This window comes from Neovison vison, chromosome 7, assembly GCF_020171115.1.
Source record: "Neovison vison isolate M4711 chromosome 7, ASM_NN_V1, whole genome shotgun sequence".
Lineage (NCBI taxonomy): Eukaryota > Metazoa > Chordata > Mammalia > Carnivora > Mustelidae > Neogale > Neogale vison.
The window spans coordinates 183,968,341-183,981,090 of NC_058097.1; positions in this window are offsets into that span (position 1 = coordinate 183,968,341).

A 12,750-nucleotide genomic window follows, 5' to 3' on the forward strand; every position below is an offset into this window, starting at 1 on the left:
CTGGTGCACATGGAACATTCTCCAGAATAGATCACATCCTGGGTCCTAAATCAGGTCTCAACCAGTATCAAAAGATTGGGATCATTCCCTGCATATTTTCAGACCACAATGCTCTAAAGCTAGAACTCAATAACAAGAGGAAATTTGGAAAGAACCCAAATACATAGAGACTAAACAGCATACTTCTAAAGAATGAATGGGTCAACCAGAAAATTAAAGAAGAACTGAAAAAATTCATGGAAACAAAAGATAATGAAAACACAACAGTTCAAAATCTGTGGGACACAGCAAAAGCAGTCCTGAGAGGAAAATATATAGCAGTTCAAATCTTTATCAAGAAACAAGAAAGGTCTCAAGTACACAACCTAACCCAACACCTAAAGGATCTACAGGAAGAAAAAGAAAGAAACCCTAAACCCAGCAGGAGAAGAGAAATCATAAAGATCAGAGCAGAAATCAATGAAACAGAAACCAAAAAAGACAATAGAACAAATCAACAAAACTAGGAGCTTGTTCTTTGAGAGAATTAATAAGATTGATAAACCCCTGGCCAGACTTATCAAAAAGAAATGAGAAAGGACCCAAATAAATAAAATCATGAATGAAAGAGGAGAGATCACAACTAACACCAAATAAATACAAACAATTATAAGAAGATACTATGAGCAACCCTACGCAAACAAATTTGACAATCTGGAAGAAATGGATACATTTCTAGAGACATATAAACTACCACAACTGAAACAGGAAGAAATAGAAAACCTGAACAGAGCCATAACCAGTAAGGAGATTGAAACAGTCATCAAAAATTTCCAAACAAACAAAAGCCCAGGGTCAGACGGCTTCCCCGGGGAATTCTACTAAACATTTAAAGAACTAATTCCTATTCTCCTGAAACTGCTCCAAAAGATAGAAATGGAAGGAAAACTTCCAAACTCATTTTATGAGGCCAGCATCACCTTGATCCCAAAAGCGGACAAGGATCCCATCAAAAAGGAGAATTACAGACCAATATCCTTGATGAACACAGATGTGAAAATTCTCACCAAAATACTAGCCAATAGGATTCAACAGTACATTAAAAGGATCATTAACCACGACCAAGTGGGATTTATTCCAGGGCTGCAAGTTTGGTTCAACATCCGCAAATCAATCAATGTAATACAGCACATTAATAAAAGAAAGAATAAGAACCATATGATACTCTCAATAGATGCTGAAAAATCATTTGACAAAGTACAGCATGCCTTCCTGATCAAAACTCTTCAAAGTGTAGGGATAGAAGGCACATACCTCAATATTATCAAAGCCATCTATGAAAAACCCACCACAAATATCATTCTCAATGGAGAAAAACTGAAAGCTTTTACGCTAAGGTCAAGAACATGGCAGGGATGTCTGTTATCACCACTGCTATTCAACATAGTACTAGAAGTCCTAGCCTCAGCAATCAGACAACAAAAGGAAATTAAAGGCATCTAAATCGGCAAAGAAGAAGTCAAATTATCACTCTTCGCAGATGATATGATACTATATGCGGAAAACCCAAAAGACTCCACTCCAAAACTGCTAGAACTTGTACAGGAATTTAGTAAATTGTCAGGATATAAAATCAGTGCACAGAAATCAGTTGCATTTCTCTACACCAACAACAAGACAGAAGAAAGAGAAATTAAGGAGTCAATCCCATTTACAATTGCATTCAAAACTATAAGATACCTAGGAATAAACCTAACCAAAGAGGCTAAGAATCTATATTCAGAAAACTATAAAGTACTCATGAAAGAAATTGAGGAAGACACAAGGAAATGGAAAAATGTTCCATGTTCCTGGATTAGAAGAACAAATATTGTGAAAATGTCTATGCTACCTAAAGGAATCTACACATCTAATGCAATCCCTATCAAAGAAATGATATTTTTTGCAAAGAAATGGAATAATTCTAAAATTTATATGGAACCAAAAAGACCTCGAATAGCCAAAGGGATATTGAAAAAGAAAGCTAAAGTGGGTGGCATCACAATTCCGGAATTCAAGCTCTATTACAAAGCTGTCATCATCAAGGCAGCATGGTACTGGCACAAAAACAGACACATAGATCAATGGAACAGAATAGAGAGCCCAGAAACAGACCCTCAACTCTATGGTCAACTAATCTTCAACAAGGCAGGAAAAAATGTCCAATAGGAAAAAGACAGCCTCTTCAATAAATGGTGTTGGGAAAATTGGACGGCCACATGCAGAAAAATGAAATTGAACCATTTCCTTACACCACTCACGAAAATAGACTCAAAATGGATGAAGGACCTCAATGTGAGAAAGGAATCCATCAAAATCCTTGAGGAGAACACAGGCAGCAACCTCTTCGACCTCAGCCGCAGCAACGTCTTCCTAGGAACATTACCAAAGGCAAGGGAAGCAAGGGCAAAAATGAACTATTGGGATTTCATCAAGATCAAAAGCTTTTGCACAGCAAAGGAAACAGTTAACAAAACTAAAAAAACTGACAGAATGGGAGAATATATTTGCAAATGACATATCAGATAAAGGACTAGTGTCCAAAATTTATAAAGAACTTAGCAAGCTCAATACCCAAAGAACAAATAATCCAACCAAGAAATGGGCAGAAGACATGAACAGACATTTTTGCAAAGAAGACATCCAGATGGCCAACAGACACATGAAAAAGTGCTCTACATCACTTGGCATCAGGGAAATACAAATCAAAACCACAATGAGATATCATGTCACACCAGTCAGAATGATAAAATTAACAAGTCAGGAAATGACAGATGCTGGCGAGGATGCGGAGAAAGGGGAAACCTCCTACACTGTTGGTGGGAATGCAAACTGGTGCAACCACTCTGGAAAACAGCATGGAGATTCCTCAAAAAGTTGAAAATAGAGCTACCCTATGACCCAGCAATCACACTACTGGTTATTTACCCTAAAGGTACAAAATAGTGATCTGAAGGGGCACGTGCACCTGAATGTTTATAGCAGCAATGTCTACAATAGCCAAACTATGAAAAGAAACTAGATGTCCATCAACAGATGAATGGATAAAGAAGATGTGAGATACATATATATATATATTATGCAGCCATCAAAAGAAATGAAATCTTGCCATTTGTTGATGACGTGGATGGAACTAGAGGGTATCATGCTTAGCGAAATAAGTCAATCGGAGAAAGACAACTATCATACGATCTCCCTGATATGAGGAAGTGGAGATGCAATGTGGGGGGATGGGGGGGTAGGAGAAGAATAAATGAAACAAGATGGGATCGGGAGGGGGACAAACCATAAGTGACTCTTATTCTCACAAAACAAACTGAGTGTTGCTGGGGGGAGGGGCGTTGGGAGAAGGGGGGGTTATGGACATCGGGGAGGTGAGTGCTGTGAAGTGTGTAAACCTGGCAATTCACAGACCTGTACCCCTGGGGATAAAAATACATTATAAGTTCATAAAAAAATAAAAAATAAAAAAATAAAGATATAAAAAAAAAAAGAAAATACAGTATCTACATAAACAATGGAATATTATTTGGCCAGAAAAAATGAAATCACGTCTTCTGCTACAACATGATGGACCTTGAGTACATGTGCTAAGTAAAATAAATTAGAGAAAGACAAATATTATTTGATTTTACTTATGTGGAATCAAGTACACACACACTCATAGATACAGATAATAGATTGGTGACTGTGAAAGACAGAAGGATGGGAAGTGGGTGAAATGGGTGAAGGGCATCAGAAGGTAGAGACTTATACGGTTATAAAATAAGTAAGTCATGAGGATGTAATGTACAACATGATTACTATAATTAATAATACTGTATGGCACATTTGAAAGTTACAAAGAGAGTAAATCTTCAAAGTTCTCATCACAAGAAAATAGTTCCATAACTGTGTATGGTGACATATGTTATGCGGACTTACTACACTTATCATTTTGCAATATACACAAATATTGAGTTGTTATGTTATATACCTGAAATTATTTATGCTGAGTGTACCTCAACAAATAAGCAAACAATGAATGCTTTCTAATTCCAAAGTAGGATTTCTTTTTTTTTTTTAAGATTTTATTTATTTATTTGACAGAGAGAGAGAGAGATCACAAGCAGGCAGAGAGAGGGGGAAGCAGGCTCCCCATTGAGCAGAGAGCCCGATGCAAGGCTCGATCCCAGGAACCTGGGATCATGACCCGAGCTGAAGGGAGAGGCTTAACCCACTGAGCCACCAAGGGGCCCCAAAGTAGGATTTCTTATTCTCAGCTCTATTAACATTTGGGGTGGAAAAACTTCTTTTGTAGAATACTGTCCCGTGTGTTATAGAATGTCTAACACCATCCCTGGCCTGTCTACTAGATGCCAAAACCATCCTTCCCCTACTTGTGAGAATGTCTCTAAGACATTGCCAATTGTCCCTTAGGGGCAAAATCACTGTCCAAAAGTAAAAAAAAATGATTTGACTTTAAAGTCTCCTTATCTTTATCATATTTTTCTTTATAAAAGGATTTCTCATGTGCTGTATAGATAAGTAACATTTCAAAGAAGCAACCTTTGAAATGAGGGAGAGAACCTGATTAGAAGGAGTTACTTCTTGTGGATACATTGATAGATCTCATTTCTCTTTTATTTTTCTTCTGACACAAAATGATTTTTTGGGTCCGCCCCAACCCTGCGTTCACAGCCCACATACTAGTCCCACTCTCCTCCCCTATCATAAAATCCCTGCATAATACTTCTATTTTTTTTAATCTAATCTGTCTCTGTACTTTGATTGGTAGAGACTGATTACAATGGAAGCAGCAAGATTGGTCCAGAAACATCCTACTATCTTCAGACTTTCTCCAATACGTTCCCCAAAGTTAGTTGCATGAAAATCAAATTTAAGTTCAAGCAGCAAATACCATTAAAAAAAAGAAGAAGAAGAAGAAGAAGAAGAAGAAGCAAATGCCATCAGACTGTCATCAAATACTGTGGCTGCTGCTGCTTTTTTTCATGTTTTTAAATTAAATGTTGGGGTGAATTTAGTCATGTGTCTTATGTCACTTTTCATAAAATAGTAACTCCTTTCAGGGAAAATTAGGGATATATTACTCCAAATATTACATTTAAAAAATACTCATCCCAGTTTATAATATATGTACATTTCCTACTCCATTGGTATGTTTTGTAAGGTTAGCACTGAATTTTAACATAAAGATAGGACTTTATTGCTGATTGCATAATCATTTGAATGCAAATTATAATTTTCAAGGACATTAATATTGAGGCATATCCTTTCTATCTTAACTCAAAGGGGACAGTAAGGGAAGGTGCTACAACATCTTCATCTGTGAGGTTACAGTCACTCTTTTCCTCCATCATTTCAAATTTGGCTAAATACATCTCCCACCCACCCCTCTGTCTATGTTATTCTCAATTTGCAGCCAAATGCAAATGAGTTCATCTAGTAAAGACTTAGGTCCTTTTCTTTCAACCAGAAACAGTAACTTCAGGAAGAGAAAATGTGTATTCTCATCTTTCTGTCAGCTGTCTACTTCAACTGGACAAACAAGGCAAAAGTAATGTAACCTGCTTCTCTTGCAGAATTCAAGAAAGAACTAACTTTCCCAAAGTAAGTTGTAATTTGATGTTGAATTGCAATTTAGATACATGTACATTATGTCTTATTTCATAGAATTCTAAGCATATAAAAAAATGAATCAAAATATTTTCATCTGACCAATATATAAGTCTTAATTTCTTTTTAAAGCTACATGTTAATTCTGTAAGCAGATAAATAAATGGAGACTACATCTTTTTTAGTCTTTGGAAAGAATTATAATTTCATTCTAAATTGACTTCTCCTAATATATATTAAAAAGAAATACAGCCAGGAGAAAACTCCATTAATTTAGTTTCCATCTAATGAATTAAAAAATATTATACTTTTATTGATTTTTACTAATAATTACATTTTTTATGTCATTGGTAATGACATTTTTGTATTGAATGAGACCGCATAGATTTTCCACAGCCATGTTTGTTCTTTCTCTGAACACAGTAACTTCTTCGAAAGTGATGATCTTAACTAGTGTGTTGTGTTTTATCCCATATGCATATAACAATATTGAACATTGCAAGCCTATATGAATCACTATGAATATATAGTCTTACTTAATATTCAAAAGATCCTCTGCATAGGCGCTGTTCTTTAACAGATATGAAAACGAAGGCTTTGAGGTTTTATGTAACTTACCAAAGTTGGCCAACAAGTAAAAACTGGATTCAGAGTTTGAATCCTAGCCTCTCTGACTCCCAAACTCAGATTCTAATGACTCCACTTTATCTGATACACATGTAAGGAAAACACTCTAACGCCTTACTGCTCATGTGTCTGTTGACCAGCGCATCCACATCACCTGGAAACCTGTTAGACAAACAAAATCTCGGGGCCCACCCCTTATCAGAATCTGCATTTTAACAACATCCTAGGTAATTCCTATGCAGGTTAAAATTTTAGAAATACTCATAGTGGATACTGGTGGGTTACCTTGTTAGCAAGCATTCCATCTGTTTCCAGAATGTCACAGTTTTGGTTCAGAAAACCACATAGTTCCAGCAAAGGTAACTTCATACCTAACTACACAATCCATATTAAACTAAACTATCAATCCCTTCATAGTGAGCCTCAAAGTTTTGCTGGGAATGTTGGCACAAAAATTTAGTTGTTCAAGGCTGGGTAGTTAAAGGGCAGATATATGAGTTTAGATACAGAGGTTGGAGAGACAGACAGAGGACAGATTATTCAGGAAACAATAAGCCATGATATGTATTTGGGAATTTCTCCTAAAATGAATCAATTTTTAACTCGTGTGTGTGTGTGTGTGTGTGTGTTTTGGGGGGTAGAGAGATAGAATGGGTTGGATTGACATAATCAGAATTTGAAGACTACTTTGGTTATATGATTAAGAAATAATTAAAAGAACAAAAAAGCCTTAAGACAGGGGCCAGTCACAATGTTTCTGTAGGACACTCCAGAGAGGCTTATAGTTTAGTCCAGGGTGATGAACAGGGAGAAAAAGGACAATAAACAAATTCTAACAATAAATAGGAGGCAGAATCAAAAGCCTAAGAAGTTGATGGGCTATACATAATAAGGACGGTATTGGGAAAATCTTCAAAATATTTAGTGCAAACAACTGGGCCAATAACCTTCACTCACTCAATCTGAACGATGTTAGAGTAGGAGCAAAGTAGGGACAGGATGAAAAGTTTGGTTTTGGACGAATCAGACTCTCAGCTGGACATACAGTTCAAATCCCTGTTCATTTCTTGCCGTGACTTTTTGTTCTTCATCACTACATATCCTGACTACATATCAATTGTTTAAAAAAGTAGACAATGCAAAGTCTCCTCCATTCTGAATCACCCTTTCCTTGATGTTAGTCTTTAATATTTTTAAAGTTTTACTGATATGCAATGCAACTAATTCGGAAATTTAGGCACTTTTTAACCCCCTATATTAACCACTATCTCAGTGTGTGTAAAATTTCTAAAGGGAAAATGTAACCTATAATCAGATCTCTTATAGAAGAAAAGAATCTTGTAAGATTGACTTCTCTCCTGCTCCATTAATTATTAATTATCGCTAATGAGAAAGAAGTAGGATTCGGTTCACATCTGATCAGCCCATAAATTAAAACCATCTAGAATGCTGGTCATGTGAGCATTGTCAGCTCTCTTTGGTATGTGGCCCGCATTTTTTTTTTTTTTTTTTTTAAAATTTCAGCTCCTTTAAGATAAGCTTCTAAATGCCGAAGTACTCAAGATATAATCTACCAAGTTCTGGGTTCCAAACCCTGGAGCATCAGAATTTGCTATAGTGAAATTTGAAGATTTGGGGCGCCTGGGTGGCTCAGTGGGTGGGGGCCCCTGCCTTCAGCTCAGGTCATGATCTCGGGGTGCTGGGATCGAGTCCTGCCTCAGGCTCTCTGCTTAGCGGGGAGCCTGCTTCCCTTTCTCTCTGCCTGCTTCTCTGCCTACTTGTGATCTCGGTCAAATAAATAAATAATTTTTTTTAAATGAAGTTTTTTGTTTTTTTTTTCATTTTCCTGTGATTGGGCTTTAGAAGGGATTTTTCAGTCTCTTAAAACTCTTCTACTGAAGAATCACTTACAGTGACCTCACATATGCTTAAAAATCTCCACAGAAGCCCAGGAATCTCTAAACACATCAATGGCAAAGACAGCACTTAATTTCCCATTATTCAGATGCTTTCCAGAGGACATGATATATCCGTTTATTTATGTTTAGCTTGTGTTTGTTTTTAAATAGTCAGCAACCTCGAGGAGACAATAAGGTAACAAAACTGTTCTGACAAATAATTCACAAATAAACAGCACAGTAATTAAAGTTGCTCCAAATGTTTTCACTCCTCAGCAGATGCAGTCATTGTTTCTGTTGTTTTGGTGGGGTTTTGTTTTGTTCTGTTTTGTTGTTTTGTTTTTGTTTTTGTTTTTTTAGGGGGAAAAAAGTAATTATGTCACTGCCATAAAAATACTAGCACACAAAGAGGGCAAAATTTGTTTCTGAGAGAATAAGTATTGTTTAAAATCACATTAAAGTATGCAACTCCCAAGCTGATTTTTTTGCTGTAGTAACTAAAAGGCTCTCTGTAAACTACAAATGAAGAAATAGCATGTAAAAGGAGATATATATATATATATATGTACATATATATATATATACACACACACACACACACATATATATGTGTGTATATATATACACACACACATACATATATATATATATATATATATCTCCATTTGGGATTGGCAAAGAAAATATCATATACTACTCCCATCCAAATAATTAGGCCTTTCAAGAGACTGATTTTTCGTTGTGTTTTTTTTTTTTAAGACTTTATTAATTTATTTGACAGAGATCACAAGCAGGCAGAGAGGCAGGCAGAGAGAAAGGAAGGGAAGCAGGCTCCCTGCTGAGCAAAGAGCCCAATGTGGGGCTCGATCCCAGGACCCTGAGATCATTACCTGAGCTGAAAGCAGAGGCTTAAACCCACTGAGCCACCCATGTGCTCCACGATTTTCAGTTTTTATATACCAAAGGAATAAGAGAATGTTAGACTAACTCTGCATACATACTGACTGTTCTGTCTGAATGCTGATATTTTCTGTTCTGGAATATAAATACAATGGTTAATCTGTTTTCTGAATTGGATGACTCCCCTAATTATGAAAGAGAGAAAGAGAGAGAGAGAAATGTGGGGGGGGGGGGATGAATGGACTACAAGAGGAAATATTTGCATTCCAGAAATATTCTGACATTTTTTTATCTTCTAACAGGTGAAAAGGGAGAAAAAAATCCTTTAATAAACTCAGCTTTTTCTAATTATTATGGAGCAAGGTATTGGTTTTTAAAAAGTTGTCCTAAGCTTAAAGTACATTTTCCGTTGTCAAGTTTAAAGCAATGGTATAAACTAATCTTATAAACTAAAATTTTTTTAAAAAATCTGTTTTGAGTATTCAGGCTAATTTCAAGTCTGAAGCTGTGTTCAGCAGAATATAAGTCTTCAGTTTGATTTTTTGCTCATTTAACTTAAATTAGGAAAAAAGAGGAAGAGGAAAATAGTATTTATGCATTCCTCCATAGGCTAAGCTTTTAATATACGTTATATAACCTTCAGAACATTCTTGGGTTACAGTGTTATTATCTCAGTTTAAAAAATGAAAAAAATAAAAGAAAATAAAAAACCCAAGTCTCAACAATCATCTCTTTCTATGGTCACACAGCTCCTATGGGTTAAATTGTGGAGCTGGATTTGAATCTAGATATGTCTCATTTAAAGTTCTACCCATTTATTATTTGGGGGGGGGTGTTTAGGCTAAGTTGGGGTCAAAGAAATTCTCACCAGTTAAAATGTATAAGAGCATACATAAATGAAGGGCATGAAACAAGGCTGAAAGTGTTGCTATTCACCAGTAACACCCAGCAGAATAAACATTCTTCCCCTAAGCTTCCAAAAACTTTTTTCACAGTGTGTTATTGAGCACACCATGAATACTGAAGTTTCATTGTGGTTGACCAACAACACCTAATGTTGTAATTTAATTCCACAGCTATTTAAGAAGTAGTCATTTTTCTCCCAGTCCTATATTGGGAATAGCAAGGAGACAAGCAAACAAACAAAATTCAAAGCACAGTTCCTGACCCAGAGAAGCCAGTACCTAGCTAGAAGGCAAAAGATGTACAAATATGCAGAATATAATCAGAGAGGTAGCTAACATATTAACCAGAACACTACAGTGTGTAAGACAATTTGAAGTAAGTATAAGAAATTACTGGGTATCTCCAGTGGACAACTATGTAATTTTTACCACACACATTTCCTAGTTCTCTGATTCCAATAATTCATTGCCTCTGAGCTATTTGCAAGTTATAGATAACACTTTATAGGTAATTCATGGCAATGCAAAATGATTCTTATTTATACACAAGAAAATAAATTTTGTCTGGGAAAGGTTCAATTGACTTCTCTCTGTCACTGTGTTAGAACCCAGTTTGCCCTCCCTCATTTGCACATTCATTTTAATATTCTTGATTAATAAATGTGTCTGTTCTTGGCATTCTCTTTTGAACTAGTTGTAACATCTTAGATACCTCATTAATAATGAGTTAAGTTCAGTCTTTATTGCATGTTCATTTTATCTCTGTATGAGAGTCATGATTTTACTTTTTCTTGAAAATTATTCTTTAACAAATGTGTTATAAACACTATTGGTTGGTGTCAAGAGAATGCAAAACAACAAGTGATTTTCTCAGGTGTATGGAAGAAAAGTGATAATATATATCCTCCTGTAGGCTGAATGTCTAAAAACATATTATTAAGATGAAAGACACTCTTCTCTGTAAACAAATAAACCAGTAATCTACCCATATGATTAAGTCAGGTTATACATATTCTAATGATCTCTGCACCTGTATATCAGGAAGAAGAGAATCAATATGTCTTCCTAATAAGTTAGATTTGAAAGAAAACACACACATACAAGGGCTATAAAAATATAAACTGGATTACTTTAATCATTAAAATATTATCCTTTCCATATTTTCAAATGAAATAGAAAAAGAACACTATATCATTCCATCAACCTGTTAGTATTAATAAAGCTTAGCTTCCCAGGGAGACTTTTCATTAATACTTTCAAATTTCTCTTTGATTTGAGGAATAACACAAATATTTTCTCATCATTACCTTCTTCCTCTCTTCCTCAGAAGTTGCAAAGTTGATTTTTTTTTCTCATGAGCCTTTGAAGAGAGCAGCCCTATCTCCCTTGAACATCAGATACAAAATGACTTGACAACACCAGAAGGTTTCAACAGACAAAAGAAAATTTTCTTCTTTTACTTATTTATTTAATAACTGCTTCCAATACCTGTAGCAGTGTTTCCATTACTTTTTTCCTGAACAAACAATATCTTTGGTAGTAGATAAAATCCCAACAAATTGACTTATTTTTGTCTTATGGAATTTGCATGTCTATCAAATACTGAGTTACTACTTATGAGAGCAAGGACATTCTTCAGACTTGAAGTCATGGCTTCCCACCATGTAGGAATTCAAGTAAGCCATTGGTGCCATCAAAAATTATCAAATATTTTGGCAGATGTTTCTGGAAGAACTAACTAAATGCAACAGAGCAGAAAATAACACATGGTAAAAGAGGTAAGGTAAAGCAAAAATGCAGTCTATGTGAATGGGGACCTCATTTTATAGAAAATGAGTCCCACCATGAAGAAGAGAACAGCCATGGCACCTGCTGTGCATCATCACATCTTTGTTATTTTAACAAAAGAAGACCAGGAAGATAAGTTGCTTACTTTTGTAAACATGTGCAAAGAGTGCAACTGATTCCCATGATCTAAATGTTTCTTTTGTTGGACCAATCAGCCAGTTTATAAATTGAAATGAGTTCTTTTAAGACAAACTGGTAAAGTAGATATATAAAGATAGATATAAATACATTTATAACATTTTTTAAAAGAGTTTATTTATTTGAGAGAGGAAGAGAGAGCATGCACATATAAGCAGGGAGAGAAGCAAAGCTAGAGGGAGAGAATATCAAGCAGACTCTCCACTGAGTGTGAAGCCATGGGGCTCTATCTCATGACCCCAAGATCACAAACTGAGCCAAAATCAAGAGTGGAAGTGGCAGGCAGAGGGAGAAGCAGGTTACCTGCTGAGCAAGGAGCTCAACCCAGGACTCTAACACTTAACCGACTGAGCCACCCAGGCATCCCCCAATAACATATTTTCAACTTAAGCACTACTAGTTGGCAAACTATGCCTGGGTACAAGACACCAAAACATGCAGACACGCTGCAAGATATTTAGATTATTAGTCAATGGCTTTAATAATTTTTCTCAAAGAACAAATATTACCCATGTGAGAGGGTCCTGTTTAATGAATTTAACTCAGAAAAGTCATTTAGGTGTTGCAAACTGTGTATCCCTAGAAAAAGAAAGTCTGTCTCTTAATTCCAGAACAGTACTTGATTTCCATTGCTTTAACAACCCTCATTAGAAATTGTGTTTAAGTCATTTACAAGCGAAGCAGTCTTCAGAGTCTTAAAACAGCAGCCTTCATGAAATTTGAAGAACAAAGAAACTAATATTGTAGAATCAAATCATTTGCATCATCTCTGTCACTAAAAGTTTAAATATTTTTATTAG